Raw genomic sequence first — 9,470 nt, 5'->3', positions numbered from 1 at the left:
CACACACACACACACACACACACACACACACACACACACACACACACTTAGAAGAACACTAACAAACACTGAACAGCTGGACACACAGATGTGTGCAGCTTCATCAGGACTTTGCTGCCACCAGGTGGTGAAGACTTTTATAAGTGTAACATCCAAAAGAACAGAAGTTTTACTTTTAATGAACACTGAATATAACTTATTACAAATAACTTCATCATCACTTGATGTGTAGATATAATAACCGTGTGTTAGAATCCTCAGATAACCAGGTTCTCGGGCTCATTCTTACCCCAGAGAGCAGCGCACAGGATCTCAGAGTTGAACCTCTTCTTGTACTTGCGGATCTCCGGCGTGTCGCTCTGCGGGCGAGTGTTGACCGGGTTCACGTTGACCACGGAGCCCTTCCGAGACGGGTCGGCCCGCAGCGCCTCGGCCAGCCGGGCGTCGTTCCCGTAGCCTAGAAAGGTCAAAGGTCGGTCACATGGTCAACAATAGTAAAGAGGTGGATGGAGAGACGGAGTGATCGTCATGAGAATAGACGGAGAGGATTCATTTAGAACAGTCTGGTACGAGCAGAAATTGACCGTAAAGACTTCAACTGAACGGCTCAAAAAGTTTAAAAGCGACCGTCCATCAGCCTGTTCTTCATGTTGCTCATTTGTTACAGAACAAGGATCAGAAGGCCTCTGGCATCATATCATTATTTCATGGTATCTGTGTGAGAAAGTGGCCCATCCTCCTCCTCTCCGTCTCATTAAGCCTCATAATCAGTCCTAATCAGTGGCTGTAAGCAGACTGAACCATCTCGTGCTCTCAGGAGGTCACTGGCTGGTCACCAGCTGCATCAGGTGAGGTAATGGATCAGCACAGTCCTGATGAAGGCCGGTCCTCTGAAGGGATGATGGGGAGCAGATTGATAAGAAAACCTTGTTTATGACCAGCAGCAGCTAACGAGCTCCACGACCTCGGAGAGGAGAGTCCACGCTAACCAACGGCTTTGTCTTTGTTTGGAACCTTTCCCTCAATGTTTTAAAAGGTCAAAAGCCTCAAAGTGTGATTTAAAGGGATAGTTTGTCAATGCTTTACCACAGTAGATGGAGCAAAGTAATGTTCTGCTGTGGACGTATTTTAGACTCCTAAAAGAATCTCTATCAGTTTAAGTGAACGCTATATTGAGAGTTCACCTCTTTACCTTCATGACGAGGAGCTGAAGCTGTTATCTATGATCTCTACAAACACACCAGACTCCTTTCACAACAATGAACACTGCTGATTGGTCAGATGCAAGAATAATGTATATTGTTTGAAAAGTAAGAAAAGACAAAGTGTAGACGAATCAGATAAATGCTGGTATTACTGTAGTTAACTGTAAACCTCTGAATGAGGGTGAGCTGTGTATGAAAAGCTGCTCAACACACTGAAGGAACGTTTGTAGTTTCTGAACTCCAGTTCCTGGATCCTCTGATGTAAACACCTACAGTATGGAGGCCTAGAAGTCACACAAAGGACCTAAAAGTCTTTGTGGTTGAAAACCTTTCAGCATCTGATTATTCTTTACCCAGCAGCCAACGGGACACGTGACTTACCGATGTTGTTGAGGGCGCTGCCGGTGGACGGAGACACCTGGAGGAGGCGCGGGTCGATGAACGGAGTGAAGGAGGAGGAGGACTTGTGTTTCTGCATGTTGTTACTGGACTGGCTCTACAGTCAGAGGAAAACCAGATTCAGTGGAGGCAGAACATCACGACTGTGAATGTGCTGCTTTTAAAATATGAAAAACACATTAAATGTAAACAATTAAGGAGACAATGCAGTCAAACAAGCAGGCAGACGGAGGTTCTTCTGTGTGTGTCTCATGCATATATATACGACGGGCATTCAACCGGAGGGTAAAATGATAAATACGGCAAAAACAACGGTGGAGGATAAAAACATATGTTGACAAAAAGAACAAAAAGGGGAAACAAATATAAAAAAGTATTTCCGAGTGAGACATACTTGCCGTTGTGCTCCTAACTGCCCTGTTGGCTATGACTGACTGTCTGCAGAATGTGAGAATATGACTGGAAATAGGCAACATGAAGGAATAAGATGAGATTTAGATGTTTGTGGGGAACGTTTGTGAAACCACAACGAGCCTCAGAGGAAACTTTGGCTAAACGAGCTGTGAACCAGAGCGAACACGTGTGTGATCCTACAGCTGTAAGTCCAAGAAATATAAAGAAATTAGCTTCGTCTTCCAGTCGTATCTTCCCTGCTCGTTTTTTAAGGTTACACAAGAAATAGCACTCTCTAAAGGTGTCCCGTGCCGGGGCTGAGGGGGACATACCTCTATGAGCATGCTGAGCTTGTCCAGCGGACTCTGGGGGGACATGGTGGAGGGGCTGGCGAGGCTGGAGGAGGAAGGGGAGTTGGATGCGGAGGAGGAGGAGGGGGAGGAATGGTGGCTCTGCTGGATCAGGTCTGGGAGGTGGTGGATGCGGCCGGCAAAGCCGTTCCTGTCCGAGTTCTGTGTGGGGTGATGGTGGTGGTGGTTGTGGTGGTGGTGGTGATGATGGGGGCTGGGGGTGTGATGGCCGAGGCCCGGGCCGGAGGGTGGTGGGGGGGGGGGTCTGAGCTTGGCCCGGGCCGGGGCTCGGACGCTTTCTGCCGTCACCTGCACTCTGGAAGTAGAAAGAGGGGCAGACGGCTGAGGGTCTACATGTGCTCCTGGTGGTGAGTTCAGGGGACGGGGAGGCGTTAGCTAGAGCGAAGGACAAACTACAGCGGCTACGCTACAGGCGGAAGGAGAAGTCTCGTTAGCAGACAATTACACCGTGAGATAAATTCATCATTTAGTAAAGTTTAGATGTGTTCACTGCTGACGTATCTGATGAAATCACTGCTCTAAGTGTAACAAAAGCTCTTTAATATGTAATAAATCTCTAGTCTGCTTTATGTGAGCACCAAACTATTCTGAACGTCTACCCGCTGGGACACGGAGCTGCTCTCCACCGGACAAAAAGTAAACAAGAACAGAACATGATCAACACAAACAAAATGGAAAAAAACACTCAACAAATGAAGAAAATATGCAACAGGACAACTGAAAGTATGTTTTAAATGATTGTTTGTCTCGTTGTTGTTCAGGCCAGTACCTGTCTGACGATCAGCGTGCTGTCTTTACACGGCGTCGAGCCGGCGTCGCTCTCACCTTCGTCGTGGACGATCATAGTTTTCACCGACTCCGTCTCTCCGTTACTAAGTCTGGAAGAACTGCAGGGCAGAAGAAGTAAAGAAATAATGATTTATAGAACATATACGACGCCGTGTTAAGACCACCATGGGCAAATTAAATAATAATAATATGGAGCAGGAGATAGCGGGGTAATAGTACGAGAGAAAACTCAGGATTTCTGATATTAAAGTTGAATATTTGCAAGAAAAAAAGTACAAAACCTACAAGAAAAAAACTGATAAAATTAAATAAATAAAAGTAAGAAATTGGATCTTTTCCAAGATTTTCCAAGAATAAAAAACTTAAATATTATTAAGCAGTTAAAAACCTAACCTTATCACACCACAGATGTTTTCATTAAATATTGCGGTAAAATGAGCCGGCTAAATGCCAAAGTATTGCTTTTTCTTGACAATGTTCCACTTTAATCTCAGAGAACATCTGAGTTTTTGTCTCATAAATTTGTGACTTTAATCACAAATTTAGATTTTTTCTCACCAAAATATTTTCACGAATAATTACCACCCTCCCCCTGCTCCATAATTAATTCACTTTCTTTTACCTGCAACGGTGCTAATAAGCCACCGTAGGAATCTCTCGATTCTCTATATTCATATTTAAAACAACGTGCTGTTATAAAGTGATAATAACTTCACGTCACAGCGACATCAGACACATACACAGCTTTGGAGTCCTCGGGGCCAGAAGTCGACTCTTCGCCTCCGTCCTGGTCCACCTCTTCATCGTCATCGTCATCAGTGGTGTCCGAGTCATCACTGGAGGAGGAGTAGTCCGTCACCTTGTTGGGGGGGGCGGACGTCATCCACGGCTCGCAGCTCTTTGGCCAAAGCCGTCAGGTCCTAAAGGTCACGAGGTGAGAGAAGAAGAAAACAAACCTGTCACTTTATCTCATTGAGTTCAGTTTTTTCTCCCTCTCTGTTGGAACGTTGCCCATTCTTCATCATCTGGGCTTTTTTTTTATACGAGCCGTTAGTTCAGACGTTCAGTTAGCAGGAAACAGAAAAGCTGCAGAAAAGGAGGAGTGGTTACAGAGGAACGCCAGCCAATGAGAAGCCAGCGTGAGAGCAGCAAAGCCAAGAGATGAAGGGACGAGATGCTCCTCAAGCTGCTGGAGGTCAGGTTAGTGGATGAATTTGATTAATGAGAACAGTGTAGAAGAACAAAAGTAATTTCTTTATTGAGGTTAGAGAAGGCGAGAGTTAAGATGGCCACCGTCGGAGAGAAAGCAAGCAGTAAGTGCAGAAAACCCTTCAGCCAGCGAGCTCAATCCAAAGTCACAGAGTCTCGTCACCAAATGAGCCAGCTCATCATCTTTCACGCAAAATCTCCCATCAGGCCACAGCAAACCATCAAACACACACACCCCAAAGTGGTGACTATTGACACACACACTTCTAGATCTAGATCCATCCCAGCTAGCTAGCTAGCTAGCGAGCTACACAACTGGCTAGTCGGGCTTTTGAGTCTCACCGCTGGTCTGTTCGGCTTGACCAAGTCCCGCCTCTCCTCGGGTTTTTTCCCAGCATTCTCTGGCCGCTGGAGGGGCGAGCCCTCTGATTTGGAGGAGGCTGAAGGAGGTGGAGGTGAAAAGATCAGTTTATTCTAAATAGCGGTGAAAAATGCACGTCTTCATGTTTGTGGAATTGACTGTATTCTAAGGTGGCGTTTCAGTTCTATTGTCCACCTCCTGCCTGTTTCTGAGTGCTGATTGGTTGGAAGTGTGGACTCACAGCGGGCCCTGAATCTCTCTCCAGAGCCGCAGTGAGAACCGGGCTGAGAGCTGGAGTTACTGGAGCTGCTGGAGGAACTGGAGCTTCCGCTGCCGGTGTTACTGGTCGGCCTGGGAACCAGTTTCTCCACTCGCTCCCACAGCAGCCGAGGCTCCGCCGCACTGTAGGGCCAACAAACACCGAGAGAGTCAGAGGTGAAGGCAGTGTAGAAGACTGTTGTCTGTACTTTGTGATTTCATTTCGATTGGTTCTTTATTCTGACATAGAAACCGATAATTTCAGATTCATGATGTTCATAGATAATATTGTAGGCCGCCATTAAACTCTCTGGTGCCTCAGAATGTGCCAGAATTATCTGGAAGTGAAGCAAAAAGTAAATGAATAATAATATTAACAGACTATTTTGCTTAACAGGCAATTTGATTATATTCAAACAAATATGCTAAATAGGTATTCGCACAGTAAGAACAGACTATATGTTGTTTTAGAGTTGAAATAAAATACCTCATGAGGATCTCATGAGAAGTTTTGTGGTTTGGAAAAACTGTGCAGAACAAATGCATTCACACACAAAGAAAAAAGGTATCACAAGGTTAGACAGCTATAGCACTGTTACATAAACCCTCCCACACACAACCCCATAAAAACCAAGACAACAGCCGCACAGACAGACAGGGAAGTCACTGAGTGCACTGGTTGTACAGACACAATCCTGAGTGTGTGTGTTTGATCCATCTCCAAACAATGCAAGTGTTTGTTTTGAGAAAGTCATTCTTTTTCATGTCTTTTTAATGACACCGTTGAAAGCAACAGCCTGGTTTCACTCTGACTCACAGCACTCACACTTTTTCCCCTGAAGGCTGCAAAATGACTTTGACACACTGACATTGTGGAGCTTTAGTTCATTAAGATCTCTTTTGTGTCAGAGTCCTGGACTAAAACGTCCACAGTAGCTGAACATTTATACTCTCCTCTAAAGATACGACCAGCGGAGTCCCACAAGGCAGTATTCTGGGCCCAGTTATATTCCAATAAACTTGTTTTTCTTTTGTAATTTGATGCAAATACAGACTGTTTTGTATGTAAATACTGCATGTCTGCTTTTCAAGTTGTTGCGAAGACGAATTTCCACCTTGGTGGACAATAAACGATAAATTCTATTCTAGATTTAATAATCAGAACTACCAATAAATTCACGTATAAGATAAAAACTACCGATTTGTTTTGTATCTCCTACAGTTTCTTTTCAATTACAAAGATGACTGATATGCCAAACTATGCTGATTGTCTTTTTATCGATACAAATCACACATCATCATCATCATACAGATCAGAGGGGTAGTGTCAGTTTACCTGGCAACGGGGCGGTGCACAGCATGGCTGCCGTGATGATGAGGCGAGTCTCGCCTTGACAACACCGGGGACCTTGATGTAGTCCTTACGGGAACCTTTTTTGATAAAGACAGTGACGCGCTCACACGTGAACACTCTGTGAGCATGAATGTGTGTTTGAAAGTGCAGCGAATACATAAAATACACAAAAACATACAGAAACCTTCAATCATAAAACTATTAGCGGCATCAAAACAACCCTGGTTGACCATCTTGCTCAAGGCCTCTCAAGTAGCGTTAGAGGCTAGCTCTTTAAGCTAAATTAGCAAACGATGCTTATTAAAAAGAGAAACATTAACTTTCAAACCCAAATTTTAAAAACACATTTATTAGCAGCTCTTCCACTCCCCTAAAGCGCCAACCGTGTGTAGCTACTAGCATAGCCTTATAGTCAGATAACGTCAGCTAATTCATCCAGACTGTCTGGGCTAATCTGATTGGTAAATCAGCTAGCTTGCCGTTTGCAAATTAATTTATCAGCTAAAGTTACAAAGCAACTAACCAACAGATCCATGCAGTGTAGCTAAGTCAAAGCTAGCTGGCTAACCTAAGCTTGCTCGCTTAAATTGTAAACAACGATGTTGATTTTAGCCAAGAATAAATGATGTAACGGCACAAAGCAAAATTGTGTAACTATTTATCGCTTTTTGCTAGCTAAGCGCGATGCAAGGCAGGGCTGCCAACTATTCAACAGGAAGCTAAGCTAAGGTTAGCCAGCTAGCTGTAACTTAGCTTCGCGGTATGGATCTGGCGCTAGTTGCTTTGTTACATTAGCTGCTGAAGTAATTTGTAAACGCCAAGCTAGTTAGAATCATGGGAGTCAATGAACATTAGAGATAGTACCGTTATCATAAATATGATATATAATTGTAATGTAATTGTAGTTTTGGCCGATGCCCAGGAAGCCAACTGCAGTTCACTTAACGGCCACCGGTGTCCTTAACAACGAGGACCTTTAAGATTTGACATCTTTAAAAACAGTTATCCCAATCAAATTCACAAAAATCAATTGTGCATGTTAATTTAATCACTGCTACTTATGAGCTGTGCATTTTTAATATAGCTGCACTTTCACCTTCAAACGTGCCGAGTGAAACTGTAGACCAAGAGAACGCAATTCATGTCAAACATGTTGTATCAGACAAATCCTCCTCCTCTAACCTGCTCAAATTGGCCCAAAGCACCACTGAAAATGAAAAACCATCACATCCAGAGTCACAGATCACACCCAGAGTCAAAGCTTTCCCTTTTCCAGACTCCTATGGAGTGTAATAAAGCCGAAACATAACCTTTAATAACATCCAAAGCTCGACACAACACATCATTTAACACAAACAGCCATTATTTTAGCTTTGTTAAGAAGTGTAAGTTAGGGGCAAAATGAAAAAAAGATATGCATTGATGTTAATGGACATACTCTTAAGTTTAAGTCGTGTTGAGACTCTGTTCTCCGTAGTTACAGTAAGTCTTGTGGTTAGAAGTCGTGGTTAGACTTGGAAGCAGTTCTGTTTATAACTCAGGGTTCAATTTACTAACTTTGGCTCTGTGGACTGAATTTAGACGTCTCTTCTTTTGGATTCTGACTCCCCACATCTGTGGCTTTTACCACACAGCGTTCCTGTCTGTCCTATACTTAGCCAAGACGTCCAACACGCTATACATTCAGGTGGAAAAATGTTTCTAAATGTAAACCTCTCTCTCCTCTCCTCTGCATATGTTTCTCTCCCTCTGCAGTTATTGTTTTATGTCATTTTATGGTTGTTCAGGAAAAGCAACATGAGACAGATTGTCTCAATTTGTAGATTATGAACCTGGAAGTCATCACTGGTTCCCTCCACAAACAGACAATCAGATTCTTACATTCGATTTTTGGATCATTACATAAAATAATCTCCGTGTCAAACAAACAGTTGTGATTCTTCCAGGTTTAGTTCATCAAGATAATCTTCACTAATGAACCTATAAAGGAACTCCGTTCACTGACCTATTTTAAATCAGAGAACTAAACGTTACAATCTATTCAGCTTGTGTTAAACACAGACCTGATTTCAGACATCTAAACTACATCACATTGACTTCTAGACAAGGTAACAGGAAGTGCTAAAATGCTGACTCATGTCTGGGTTTTATGAGTCTCTTTGTGTCAACACTGATTCACACCGAGTGACGCTAACTTCCTCTTTCTCTGGATATTCTGTGTGTCAGGGAGAATAGATTCAGAATATGGGATTTTGTCAGACCTGCTTATTTAAAAAAAATAAAATAAAAAATTTATGTTAATTCAATGTGGATTTAATTAAATCTATAATTCCCAGACATGATTTATTTTCAAGCAGAGTGTGGGAAGCTGTTAAAGTATTAAATTTAACTTAAATTAAACTCCTGCTGCCAGACTAGGTTTGGGGGGGTCTTTCTCCCTGTCCTTACCCGGGGCGGGACCTCCTCTGACGGCCTATGCTGGGGGTGGGGCTGTGGGTCAGTGCGTGCAGGCGATGATGATGAGGAGGATGGTGATGAAGGTGGAGGGTGATGGTGTTCCTGGCTGCTGCGAAGGTGCAGATTTTCAAAGCTAGGGGCGAGCGGCTCGCTGTAGGAATGCGGCCGCGACACGGCGGGCGGCGTGGCGGTGGCGGAGGATGATTTTGGCGAGGCCACGCTGCCGCTGCTCTTTAAAGCAGCCAGATGGGAACGGACCTTTACAGACAACAGAAACACAATGGGGGGGGGGGGGGGGGGCAGTCTGCATGCAGTGCACTCTGACAAGGACAGGGGATTCTGGGTATCTTTAGGGGTTTGTTAGATGGGAGCCTAGTACTGTTCCCTGAGGAACCCCTTTTGCAAAACCTTCAGGGACACCGACATGCAGCTTTTATTTGATCCCTTTCAGACTTTCAGACATCACTGACCTCATCCAGCTATTAATGTGAAGACATTTTGTCAAAATACAGTCTTTGTTATGGCTTCCTTCAGACATGACAGCACCGTTACAGAAACAGCCAAAATACACGCAATATTATTTTTGTTATTTCCTAATGCTCCTCCAATTTCACTTGGTTTCCACAGCTGTTTGAGCAGAACGTCTCCTTTAACTGAACTACCTCCTTTAACTC

The 9,470-nt window shown here is 43.9% G+C and overlaps 1 pseudogene; it reads right to left on the bottom strand.

The window, feature by feature from the left end:
- Nucleotides 1-9,156, bottom strand: part of LOC116397985 (mitogen-activated protein kinase kinase kinase kinase 4-like) — a 16,410-nt pseudogene extending 7,254 nt beyond the window's left edge.
- Between the last annotated feature and the right edge of the window lie 314 nt (nucleotides 9,157-9,470).

This window comes from Anarrhichthys ocellatus, unplaced genomic scaffold, assembly GCF_004355925.1.
Source record: "Anarrhichthys ocellatus isolate YVR2014 unplaced genomic scaffold, GSC_Weel_1.0 scaffold77, whole genome shotgun sequence".
Classification (NCBI taxonomy): Eukaryota; Metazoa; Chordata; class Actinopteri; order Perciformes; family Anarhichadidae; genus Anarrhichthys; species Anarrhichthys ocellatus.
Note: the sequence above shows the minus strand (reverse complement) of the source record. Positions and strands in the feature narration are given on the sequence as shown.